Raw genomic sequence first — 14,287 nt, 5'->3', positions numbered from 1 at the left:
GAGTCCCAGAAATCTATAAAGAATGATTTCTGCCCTGATTTTTCACAGTGGCAGCTCATGCAACAGTTTCATTTCATGGCGCTGTGACTAAAAGTGAGCTGAGCTGGCCAAAGTTAACAGCCTGGGGGAGCTGTGTGAAAGGACTGGTATTTCTGGTGCTTCCAGACAGTTACTGTAAGTCAGGTGGGATTTCATCACACACTGGTAAGTTCAGGTTGCACAATTAAACTAGTTTGGAGTTACCGTGCTACAAACCTGGTTCTATAAAAAAAGGACTATCAGTGATAAGGAAAATGATGAGATCACACTTGTTTTGATACATCATTGTTTAGCCTCCTTGCAAACAAACTTGCAAACATTTATTGAGTAAATGCTCAATAAACCAGTCTGAAAGCCTCTTCTGTTTGCAGCAGAGGAGAAAATGCCCCAGCATTGATCTCTTGACTCTCTGGGTAGGACTGGGGGAGACAACACTTCTTTCTGAAGAGCTGCTGTCCATTAGTATGTAGGCAATGCTGAACAGATTAACTTGGCAGGAGGCAGCTTTGTATTGTTATAGGTTTGGGGTAGAGGCCAACTCCCAATCACCTCTAGATTCAGCAAAAGGGTTAGAGTTTGAGCAAACTCATAAATCCGCAAGTTAAGTAGTTTGGTTAAAACTATGAAGAGGGAACAGTTTTGCTCGCTATCATTCCAAGCCTGCTATAATGCTAAAGCAGAGAGAGGGTGGTTTCCAGTGGTGGCACTGCTACTGGAAAATTAAGTTGGGGGACTGGTTGGCCACATCAGACCCACAGGCTGCTGATTCACCAGCTATGATATTTGTTGTGGCACAAAATTGATGATAAGGTGACTTGTGTTGGAATAGCATTGCCTAATGATTTAAAAATATGCACATCTCCCATCTTAATACAAATTGCAAACATGCACTGGATTATGGAGAAAGCTAGAGAGTTCCAGAAAGACATCTACTTCTGCTTCATTGACTATGCAAAAGCCTTTGACTGTGTCACCCACCGCAAATTATGGCAAGTACTTAAAGAAATGGGAGTGCCTGATCACCTCATCTGTCTCCTGAGAAATCTCTATGTGGGACAAGAAGCTACAGTTAGAACTGGATATGGAACAACTGATTGGTTCAAAATTGGGAAAGGAGTACAACAAGGCTGTATATTGTCTCCTTGCTTATTTAACTTACCCGTATATGCAGAATTCATCATGTGAAAGGCTGGGCTGGATGAATCCCTAGCCGGAATTAAGATTGCTGGAAGAAATATCAACAACCTCAGATATGCAGATGACACAACCTTGATGACAGAAAGTGAGGAGGAATTAAAGAACCTTTTAATGAGGGTGAAAGAGGAGAGCGCAAAATATGGTCTGAAGCTCAACATCAAAAAAACGAAGATCATGGCCACTGGGCCCATCACCTCCTGGCAAATAGAAGGGGAAGAAATGGAGGCAGTGAGAGATTTTACTTTCTTGGGCTCCATGATCACTGCAGATGGTGACAGCAGTCATGAAATTAAAAGACGCCTGCTCCTTGGGAGAAAGGCGATGGCAAACCTAGACAGTATCTTAAAAAGCAGAGACATCACCTTGCCAACAAAGGTCCGTATAGTTAAAGCTATGGTTTTCCCAGTAGTGATGTATGGAAGTGAGAGCTGGACCATAAAGAAGGCTGATCACCAAAGAGTTGATGCTTCTCCATTCTTAAGGAAATCAGCCCTGAGTGCTCATTGGAAGGACAGATCGTGAAGCTGAGGCTCCAATACTTTGGCCACCTCATGAGAACAGAAGACTCCCTGGAAAAGACCCTGATGTTGGGAAAGATGGAGGGCACAAGGAGAAGGGGACAACAGAGGACGAGATGGTTGGACAGTGTTCTTGAAGCTACCAGCATGAGTTTGACCAAACTGCGGGAGGCAGTGGAAGACAGGAGTGCCTGGCGTGCTCTGGTCCATGGGGTCACGAAGAGTTGGACACAACTAAATGACTAAACAACAACAACAAAGTGCATGTTGCTAAATCAAAGTGACGCTCCTATTATTATTATTATTATTATTATTATTATTATTATTATTATCATCCTCCTCCTCCTCCTCCTCCTCCTCCTCCTCCTCCTCCTCCTCCTCTCCACAATTGTTTCAAAATACAAAGGATGCACACCTTATCCCAGCAGGTCACCTCTGGACTGACTTTTCCCCTGATATAAGATTCCAAGCGAGATCTGCAAGATCAATAAAGCAGTGAAATAAATGCATTTAGCCACCAACTGTCACTGGAATTTTCTTCGGGTCCAATTGCAAATGCTAGAGCAGCAGTCAATAGGCATTTGGCTGTTGTACAAGTAGAAAGACTGCAGGCAAAGTAAACAATTTTGTCCCAAGAATACAAGTTGTGTACATGCAAGGTATTTTTTGTGATTCCTTTTGAAACTAATGAGTAAGTGTGTATGCAATTTTTGCATATATATTTGGAGATAATGCCATGAGTTATAATATTGTCTTTAAGCCAGGGGTGGGAACCTGTGACGCTCCACATGTTGGACTCCAACTTCCATCAGCCCCAGCCAGTGTGGCTAGCAGGCAAGGATGGGAACTGTAGTCCAGGAACATCTGGAATGCCACAGTTTCTACATCCTGGCTTTAAATTGCCATATACCTGCTATAAAATGATAAAGCAATAATTTAAATTTGGTTGCCGTGCAGAAACGCCTCATCACACACACCCTGTGGACTTGCATATCTTTTCACAGAGCAGCCTCTCCACCATTCGCAAACTGTTTTGTAATTCACCCAACAAGTTTCAAAAGCTAATGAGGCATCAGGCATAAGCCTGCATTTTATTAATGTTTGATCAGGACTTGTATATTAAAGAGGGCTTAATTTTCAAACGTTTCATGCCAGGCAGAGAAAACCTTGGCCATTCTCCTAAGACAAGGGGCCCCTTTTGATTGATAGCAGAAAACAATTCTCAAAGTCGTAAAAGCTGAAAATACAGACTAAGAGCAGGACATTGACCCTACATGTTACAGAAGATAACAAAGGCAGAGATAAATATAATTAGGAATGGGCAAATAGTAAAATGATACCATGGGCCTCTCTTAAAACCTTGAGCTGTATTTTCTAAGGCCAGAGGCAAATGGGAGAAAAAACATCTAGCTGGCAGAAAGAGAGGCTTTTTGGGAAGTCTTTTTAAAGCATCTAGCTGGGAAGTCTTTTTAAAGCTGTTTCTTCCTTAAACAGATAATGGGAAAAGCAGCTTGCTGAAGGGGGGGGATGTAAACTGAAGAGCCTTCTTCTGAAACTGTTTTAAACTGAGTTCTTCTTTTTTTCTCTTTCTCTCTCTACTTTAAAAAGGCCTTATTCCTTTTAAAAGGTTACCTATGATAATGTATGAAATATATTAGCTTAAATATATTGGCTTAAATGTAACTATGCAAAGGATTTAGAAAGTAACAAATTTAGATGTTAGATTCTTATTTCATAGAATCATAGAGTCCTAGAGTTGGAATAGACTACAGGGGCCATTGAGCCCAGCCTCTTGCCAGACAAGAAGACGCCATCAAATGCTGTCCTGATATATGGCTGTCAGACATTTGTTTAGAAACCTTCAAATGAAGGATATCTTTCAATGTTGATGTGAAACTCAAGATCCTTGACATATGTTTAAGATAAAAATTTAAGATTAACCATTTGTTTTAGAAGGCAATAGGGCAGGGAGGGCAAGAGGTGAGCTGGTAATTAAGATTCCTTGTTGAGACACATGTAAGATATATTACTACTTATTTGTCATTTATAGATGTAACAATATATAGCTCTTTGTGTTCCTTATAAGGACAGGAGGATGTGGGTGTATCTTTTAGGATTGGATATAGCAATCAGCCAATAGGAAATCCAACCAGGCTGATTGGACAGAGGCAGCCACAGGAGGAGCAAAGGGGGCTGGATTAAGGGAATATAAGGGCTGGCCATAATGGCAGGAGCCAGGCCAGAGCTTGGTAACCATATACCACTGTGCCTCTCATTTATTTGTCTGACAAATAAATAATTATTTTAATTTCTCTATTGCTGCGTTGAATATTTCATTCCAGCTAAGCGTTAACCACAAGCAGGGTGCTACATTTTATGGTGCCTGCGACTCGGATAAGTGGTCTGCTGGAACGCAGCGCCTTCGCCTCACTGGACGGGGTACAAGAGAGAGGACAACTGTGCCTACCCAGCGCGCACTGGAAAAATTTTTTCCAGGGGAACGCAGCAGTCTCGTCTGTCTGATACCCTGCTCACTGGCGGCGACGGACCGGGGGGAAACGGAACCAACCAAGGGTAAGTGCACAAAGGGATTTTTGGCCCTCCAATTAACTGGGAGGAAGAGAAGTCTTGATCAAACTTCTGCGTCTCAGTAAGTGGGAACTGAGTACGCTAGGTGGTTGGATACATCAGATGGTGATCTGGTGGGGGAAAAGGGAAGAATGGGAGGTAGTGTGTGGTGAAGTATCTAACGCATTGTATGTGTGAGAAAGTACAGAGCAATCTGTAGCTGACCTGAGTGTGGAGTGGGTAGTACTTCGGTTCCCAGTGAGGCGACTCCATCTGGGCAAGGAAACCCACGAAGCGTGTGTGTGAGTGACTGAGTGGATACTTCACAGGGCCATACAATGGGAGTTGGGGGTTCAAAAGGGGAAAATACACCTCTTGAATGTATGTTAAATAATTTTAAGAAAGCCTTCTCAGGGGCGTATGGAGTCAAAATGACGCCAGAGCGCCTGAGAACGTTATGTGAATTAGAGTGGCCGAAGCAAAATACTGAATGGCCATCTCAAGGAACCTTTGATATAAATTTAGTAAGCAAACTTTGGTCTAACATCGCCAAAGAAATTGGAGGGTGCCCAGAACAATTTTCATATATAGATTCCTGGCTGAGCACATTAAATAAAAATCCTCCATGGATAAGGGAATGCAAAGTCCAACGATGCAAATTATTGGCTGTAAAAGCCGAAGCTAGGAAAGGAATCTTGCCAAATAAACTCAAACCCATTTTTGAGGGACCAGAGGAAGAGCTGCTTCCACCTCCACCTTATGCTCCACATCGAAGGGAGCCTAATCCAAACCCTCCACCAGTTGTAACCCCAAGGCAAGAAAGTGGAATGAATAATGGGGCTGGAGTCACAGAACTTGATTCCTTGATAGATTATGATAAATATTTTCAGGAGGCATTGGAGGCCTATAATAAAGCCCAAGCAGAAGTGGTTATTCCATCTGTGAGTCCCAGTAGAACTCCATCTACAGTCTCTTTTAGTGAAACAACTGATTGCCTACCCCAAACTCCTGTACATCCAAGTCCTAGAGAATTATTACAGAAGTTACAGGGAGACCTTAATCGGTCAGCAAGCAATACAGCCAGGCGTATAAAGCTGCTAAAAGAACGCCTTGGGACAAATACCATCCCCTATGATTTGAGGCCCCTAGAGCAAGGCGAAGAGAAAGATCACGTAGTAGCCCCTCTCAGAAGAGTATTTGATGCACTTGAGGAGCCTGTGCTGGTTAACGGGCAACTCGGACCACGGCCACCTCGAACTTCGACCCTGCAATATATTCCATTCACGACTACAGATCTGATGAATTGGAAAACACACACCCCATCTTTTGCAGAAAAACCTCAGGCTATGATGGACTTGGTGACTTCAATAATAAATACTCATAGTCCTACTTGGACAGATTGCCGCCAGCTCCTGAATACTCTGTTCACCACTGAGGAAAGGAGAGACATAATTGAAAAGGCACAGATATATTTGCGTGAGCAGGCCAGAGTGGGAAATATTTATAATATTGACCGTCATCTCCAAGACAACTTTCCCTTGGAAGATCCTAATTGGGATCCAAACAATGTAATTCACCTGGCCAGACTTACCACCTACCGCCAGACGCTTGTGCAAGGTATCCGCAGGGCATGCCAGAAGCCCACTAATATGTCTAAAGTCTCAGAAGTAGAACAGAAACCAAATGAGAGTCCAGGAGACTTTTTAGAGAGGCTGCAAGAAGCCTATCGTATATGGACTCCTTTTGACCCTGAAGCCCCTGAAAACAGCAGAATGATTACTGCTACATTTGTGGCCCAGTGCGCTTCTGACATTCGTAAGAAAATTCAGAAATCAGAAGGATGGGAAGGGATGCTGATGAGCCAAATTATGGCCATTGCACGCCGAGTTTATCGGAATAGGGATGAGGCTGAGAAACAAGAGAAGAAGAAGTGGCAGAAGGAAAAGATGGTGATGCTAGCCACAGCAGTGATGTGTTACCCATAACACACTGTTTCGTGTTCGGTGCACACCCACAAAAAGACTTAAGTTGTCACCTTTTGAGCTCCTGTATGGGAGACCGCCCTCCTTTGTTCAGGATATTCCAACTGACCTCAAACAAATAGGAGACCATGCGATACAGGGACAAGTGCAATCTCTCTCCCGTGTTTTTGTCTCTCTCCCGTGTTTGTTTGTTTCTCTTAACAGGTGGGTCCTCGAGCGCACGCCGTGCAGCATTGCCGTGCCGATTCATCAGCTCCAGGCTGGCATAGCATATGGGTGAAAGAGTGGAAACGTGATCCACTTGCACCTAAGTGGCGTGGACCTTACACCGTCTTGCTCTCTACTCCAACAGCGGTGAAGGTAGCTGAGGTGACCCCCTGGATTCATCACTCCCGTTTGAAGAAGTCCGAAGGCAGTTGGACGTGCAAAGGTGACCCCTCTAATCCTCTTAAACTGACTCTCTCCAAAAACCCCTGTATCTAGCCCTACCGGGAACGGGCTAGGTCACGGGCAACATTAGACGACCGGCCTGCTGCAGCCACAACCTGGAAGCTGGCTGACCTGCGCACGCCTGAAGCTTGAGGAGCATCTGAACCAGCGATTGTGAAAGGAAAGATTCTCTTATACAATTGATTGACTGCCCCACAATTGATTGACTGCCCCCCCCTTGTGGAACAATTATCAGAGATATTACTCATTGGGGATCCTCGGGATATATGTTTTGGTCTTGGTGGTTCCCCATTTCTGTCACTGGGGGAATTATATTGGGACTAATATTTATTTGCTATCACTATAAGGTAATCTTTTGTGGAAGGAATGCATATGCTAGACATCAACATGATTCTATTATTAATCCTGATCCCTTGGGAAGCGAGTGCACAGATGCAGTGGGATATTTGACAGCACAGCAGCATTCAGTACGGTACATAAATGGTTGTTTTCTGAGAAATAATTTTAAAAGGCAAAGTAGGTACGATGACACAATTTGTACGCTCTCCTGAACTTTGTCAATTCAGCTCTGAACTGTGCGTTTGTTCTTTAAACCACTAATTCCCAAGCAGCCAACACTGCAATACCAGCACACTGACTATGGACCAAGTCCTACTGAATGCAATGAAACATTTCCTAGTATACAGGCACAGAACTGGGCTACTAGTCAATTTGCAGTGATAAACTTAATAATTATTTTGATTTTCCATTCTGATTTATAGATGAGATCTGTACAGCTTGGTCTTCTGATCAACTTCATTAATACCGTTATGTCACAATATTTAATTGTATTATCTTTGTGCTGTGCCCTTTTGTCATTTTTTGTGCAAATATTTGCGTGAGCTGTATAGCTATTTGTGACAAGGAAGATCTGAGATAGTCACATTGTATTGAGTACATTGATCCAAATTATGTTTGCTTATGTGTTTATAGATAATAAATTACCATACTGGATTGCAACATACCTGGTCAATTATATTTATATCTTTGTTGTTTACTGAAATAACATTTATATCCTTTTCAGCAGCAACACAGTTTTTATCACCTCATTTCACAGTGCCCAACCTCACAAATTAATTGCAGCAGGTTCCATCCATTGCAATGTGCTTTGGCTCTGCATTTTGTATTACTCACATGCTCCCTATTGCTGTTTAATCTTCCAATCACAGTGCAATTAGCACACCAAAACAGCATCTCCCCTAGAGAGTGTGAATCATTATTACAAGAAAAAAATAATATTATCAGTGCCCTATTATAGACAACCAGGGATTAAGTTCTCTCTCATGGGAGTTATGTTTAATTATGGTGTATAACTTATAGGCCACAAGTGTTAGAAACCGATAAGAGAAGGTGAAGCTAACTGTGCATATTTAGTATTCAGACAGCACTGCCCTGAGCTGTGGCCTGTAACAGACTGAACAGAGATGAAGAACAGTTTAATCTAGCTGAAATTGGGCATCTAATAGATCCTGCCCCACACATTAGATGGTTAACTACTTAAAAGTATTTGGATAATATGTATGAGTTCAGGGATGCCAGCCAGACTCCCCTAAATTCCTGGACCCAGTAAGAATTTAAATAAGCCTTTTGAACCCCTGGATTCAGTGTGGTTTTAAAATATAAACCAGGCTAGCTTCCTCATGAGGATGGGGAACAAAGGAAAGGTGATGGGCCATTAAGAAAGCAAAAGGGAGAGGACTCTCTGCCAGACAGCCAATGGATGGGGCCCCTCCCCCAGCTCTTAGATAGCTAGCAGGACATAAGCCAGAATTTAGGGCAGAGAAAAAAGGTTGCAGCCTGGGTAAAAGCAGCAAGCTGGAGGGGCAGAGCGCAATGTTTCTGTCTGAATCCAAGACGGTAGCTTTGGGAAAAACAATACCCTTTTGGGGTGTTGATGCTGTGAACTCCTCCATTGCAGGTGCAGGTTGTATATACATGCTAATAAACCACATATCATAAAGACACCACAGTTTCCACTGTGCCTCATTGCCAAAAGGAAACACAAACGCTGGGTAAGTGCCTGGAACCCCTGGACTCTCACGCTGCTTGGAGTTTGGGGTGCAACAGTAAGAAAAAGTGATTGTACTATGCAAGCAAGCAAGCTTGTTATTTGGGTCTTGGTATAGAATTCTGTGTCCAATAATAGGCAACCATCATTTCAATGATATATAGCAGTAAACAAAGAAGTTCTTTATACATCAAGTTATTTCCTCCTTGAACTTATAGATGCATGTTGCTTCGCTTACTACATGGGGCAGTAGTTACATTGCTACCCAGTCACCAACAATCAGCAGCAAGTCTGGGTTCACGCTTCCAACTCTGCTAACCATGGTTTATTGTTTTCCCCCACTGATACCTACAGTGGTTGATGCTGATAGCTTAGACCAGGCATGGCCAAACTTGGCTCTCCAGCTGTTTTGGGACTACAACTCCCATCATCCCTAGCTAACAGGACCAGTGGTCAGGGATGATGGGAACTGTAGTCCCAAAACAGCTGGAGGGCCAAGTTTGGCCATGCGTGGCTTAGACCAAATCCCAACTTCAAAACAGGAGGTTCTTGGTTCATCTTCTATTTCCCAAGCCGAGCTTGTATCACAGTACCAGAACTGTAATTTCTGCCTAAAAGAAGGCTCCAAGCTAGGACTAGGACCAGAGTTCTTGTTCCAACAAAATTCAAAGATATACATTCTAGGGAGATATCATCCATGCAACTGGCAAATGGCAAAGTTACAAAACAAAGTGGGATACAGTACATCTATAATTCTTCTGTATCTTTACTTCTGTTGGAATGCCAAGGATTCATAGTTCATACAGCCTGCTCCTGAAATATGCTGCACCACAGTGAGCTCAGGGTCTGTGGTCAAAATACTTAAAGCTGGGGATGGCTCATCCGTGTTAGTGGACCCGAGTGACATGCCCCTATTTCTCTCTCTCTCTCTCTCTCTCTCTCTCTCTCTCTCTCTCTCTCTCTCTCTCTCCATTACAGATAGCTAACCAGTGGCTGTGTGTGAATGTGCTTTACTGTGTAAGGCTCCAGGTACAGAGACAATTGAAAACCTGCAAGGACATCAGTCTGCAGCCTGTAAGTAACTGACATTTTTCATGTGCTATTTTGGAAACATGCATACTTATTTCAAGCCAAAAATGAAATGCATTCATCAATTGCCTATTACATGAAAAAGGGATAGTGGCTGTCACTCCAGCCTTGATCACAAAAAATTCAAGGAAAAATAATATGCCAGTAGTCCTGATATTGTTGGAATCTGACTGTCATCAGGCCCAGCCAGCATGGCCATGGCCAGGTATGATGGAAGTCCAACAGTATCAGGAGGGCAAACCATTCCTGTCCCTGCTCTAAAGCAATGCATTTTAGCCAGTGCTCTTTTTCTAGAAAAAGAGGGGCCCGAACTCACCATGAACACCTTCCTCATTCACCTGAGAGGTGCTGGAACTGAGTTCCAGTGTGTTCCAGTTGAAAAAAAGCCCTGATTTTAGCTATGGTCATATTCAGAATAGTGAGAAACCAAAATCTTTAGAAACTACGTAAGAGCTAATTTTTGCAATTTGCCAGTTAGCATAATGCATACACCACAGACACTATGTTCATAATATAATACTGTGAAACCTCAGAGAAAATATTTCTTTTAATACAAAGCACCAAAGTCAAAGTGATTTTTATTTACTGGAGTGGAAAAAAACGCCAACATTTCCTCTACTTAGCAAAATCGATTTTGATGAAGAAGAAGAAGAGTTTGGATTTGATATCCCGCCTTTCACTCCCTTTAAGGAGTCTCAAAGCGGCTAACATTCCTCCTTTCCCTTCCTCCCCCACAACAAACACTCTGTGAGGTGAGTGGGGCTGAGAGACTTCAAAGAAGTGTGACTGGCCCAAGGTCACCCAGCAGCTGCATGTGGAGGAGCAGAGACGCGAACCCGGTTCCCCAGATTGCAAGACTACCGCTCTTAACCACTACACCACACTGGCTCTCCCATGGGAAAAACTCATTGTAGAGTTGAAATATCCCTATCATTAACAACAGTGTCTAGTGAACCATCTCACTTGAATGTGCCTGCTCTGTTACAGCTGAGTCTTGTCTTTTACAAATTTAATTTTTCAGACTTTGATCTCTCTGATCCAACTGTTCTCAACTCTCTTACCATGAAATTCAAAGGAAGGACTGTGAAATGAACAAATATATTTCATATTTGTTGAATGAATGCTCCAGACTATTCCTGGATGGTTGGTACTTTTTACCCTTTTCGTGGGAAGTAGCCCTGAGAAAAAGCTTTGCAGTATATAGCCACAACACATGGCACAATCACAATGATCAGTAATGCTTGCAATTGTGGATCATGAACTACCATCACTGAGCAATCTGTGCTTCTTGCTTCATTTGTCACAAATATCACCGTATTTGTTGCTGTGATAATTATAATTTAAAAAGATGGACAGAGAAACAACATATACCAAGCTCAGCTGGAAGAGTTACACATGCCCTTAATAGCATTTCAGTTGGGCCAGTTTGTTTTCATAGTGGTTAAACTGCTTGGGCGAATCCACAGTTAACCCACAAGCCATTCCCTTATATAAGGCTTAATACTTCCCCTGACTATATTGCTTTAATATTATAAGTACATCAGCAGTGTAGTGGTAAATTTTAAAGTGCAGGAGCTCTTCATGAGAATCCATATCACAAAAAGTCAAATGAACCCATTACCTTTTTTATGTTACTTAGCAACCATTTATTTCATATTATGTGGCATGAGGACCATATAAAACAGTTGCCCAGAAACATGGCAATATGGAGAGATTTATTAGACTAAAATGTTGGTCAATTTTCTCCTAGGTCTGCTTTGTGTTTGGCTGCTCTTTGTGGAGAAACATTTGTTAGCTGCTTTCGTTGCTCGTATTTTATTGTAAAGTTTTGAAAATGCACTAGAAAATATTTTGAAAAACAAAGAGTCAAAATGATGAGGGTAGCTTTGTTGATCGATTTGCTCATACACCCTTGCCCACTAAAAAGCAGCAATACAGAACATGATACCCGATTTATTAGGAGCAACTTAAAGTTGTAGAATAGTGAGCTGCCAAAGGGTGGTATAATGAGCATCATGTTGGAATTTGGCTGGCTGGATCTAAGTTACATCCCTGATGTGGCATTATTGTAATCCTATGCATAGCTCCATGGGGGTAAACACCATGAAACCCAGTGGTGCTTACTTCTGAATGCATAGGTTGAACTTGTTGAACTTTAACAACAGAGCTGAAATGCAACATTTAACTTTTCATTAGATGTACAAAAAGTTTTGCAAATGCTCTCTTTTATACTTTGTGCAATTAAATAACTCAAGATGGATGTGGTTATGATCTCAGATGCTTCCAACTGTGCAAAATGCTGTACTATTAACTGCAGCAAATTGGGTGATAAGGGAGCACTTTTCATTTTATGTTGATAAAGGGAAAACAGCCAGTCACCATCTGTTATTGTTTTTAAAACAAATCTGAGTTAGAGATAAGTTATTGGTGTATATTTTAGGCCAAGTAAACCAGAACAAAACTTTGTTATATACATACTATGAATTGCAAAAGTGTATATTCAGGGACGCGGACTTAGAAAAAATATTGGGGGGGCCCGGGAAAGCTCATGAATAATAAATAAGCTCATGAATATGCAAATAAAGTGGCTCCGGCCCTAAATAGGGCAAGCCACGCCCCCCAGCCAGCCGATTGGCTGGCTGGGAGGTGTGGCCAGTCGGGATTCCCCTGTTCTCGCGGGATTTCCGGCAGTGCCTCCGATTAGGGCGCGCGGCTGGCTGGCTGGCGAAGGAGCTGGTGAGGAGGAGGCGGGCGACGGCGCTCTGCTGAAAGGGCGCCCGCCCGAGATTATTGGGGGGGGCTGAGCCCCCCCCAAAATTTTTTTGAGGGGGCTCGAGCCCCCTCAAGCCCCATGGAGTCGGCGCCTATGTGTATATTTCTATTACAATGTAACATAAGAATAAACCAGTCTCAAAGAACACTTGACAAGAAATATAAAGAGATTCATCTTGTTAACAATTCAAAGTTACTGGTGTTACTTATCTTCCAACTTAAATGGTTTCTTCCTTTGTTGCACAAACCATGCTGCTCATTATTTCTCTCATGGTCTTTATCTCTTAAGAGAGGCAAACCCAGTTCTACTAGTTAAAACTTTGATACTGCCTCTGCTGAAATATAAACTTTAAATCTTTAAACAATAAACTTTAAGACCATAAAAACTATAAAAAGGAATGTTTGAGATAAAATAAAACAAAGGAGGGCTGGAAGAGAGACATGTGCTGTCTTTTAACATGGTTCCATTTAGACCACACACCCTTTTATACCAACCACTATGCACATATGGAAAAGTAGGCTAAACACCCACCACCTTTCACTTCACCATTTGCATTCTCTTTTAACCACCATGCATTTAAGAGATACAATAAATAATATCTGATAGAAGAAAGTTATTTTTTGTTTTATAAATGTAGTCAGGATGGTCACCATATTTTCAAGTAACTTACAACTAAATGAAAATGCATTGTAAGCGGCACAGGCCACGTGAAGCAGTATATATATAGTTTGACGTGTCTATTTCTCCTTTTTATCATATAGGGTCTCTGAACAGGTCTAGATTCAATAATGGATTGGATCAGAGTGAAGGAACTTAAACTCAATCTAGAGTTAATGATCGTAGAGGACTCAGAGTGGTAGGCTGGGGAAATGCTCATTCTAGATGAAATTGCTTTTTAAAAAGAGTTGTCTGTTAGATACTTCTTAGCTGCTTTTCAAAATAAAATATATTCCCAAAGCACCATAAAATGTAACAAAACCTTTTTTTAAAGTTCACAATTTAGATAGGAAAACAGAAAGAGCACTAGAACCATCTGATCTCAAGCTGGCACACTCTGGCTCACAGCCAACAGAAACACATAGTAAAAGAACAATTCTAATTAAAACTGGATTGGAATTGAATCATATTCAGAAGCCTATATATAAAAAAAAACCAGAAGGGAGCCAATTGTACCACTTGTGGGAGATGCAATGCTGGAACTAAAAAAGCAGCTGTAGCGTTTATAAACAGATTGAAAATTAGTATATATATTATGTAAACAATGAAAGTAAGAATCCACAGGTAACCTGTGTGACATGTGAAAAACTTTATTTGCTGCACATCTGAGAGCCAACTATGCATTAAGCTTAGTGGGTAGTGGGCATCTACTTTGCCCTTTTAACTTTTATTAATTATGAGTGCAGTGTGTGCAATTCTTACTGGAAATGCAGTGCTCAGGGAGAGGAGACTTGTTAATTTCCTCCTTGGTGCAATCAGAACTAAAACCACCTCCTCACATGATTAAAAAGCTTGTTCTAAGTGTTCTAACTGTACGGGAAGGTATTTTAGCGGCTGGGAGTGGAAGGAAAGAGGAAATGATATCTTGTCATGCACCACATTCCTGTTAAAGATCCCACCTAACCAT

This window comes from Podarcis bocagei, assembly GCF_964188305.1.
Source record: "Podarcis bocagei genome assembly, chromosome: 6".
NCBI lineage: Eukaryota > Metazoa > Chordata > Lepidosauria > Squamata > Lacertidae > Podarcis > Podarcis bocagei.
The sequence above is the reverse complement of the archived record's forward strand: the minus strand, read 5'-3'. Positions refer to the sequence as shown.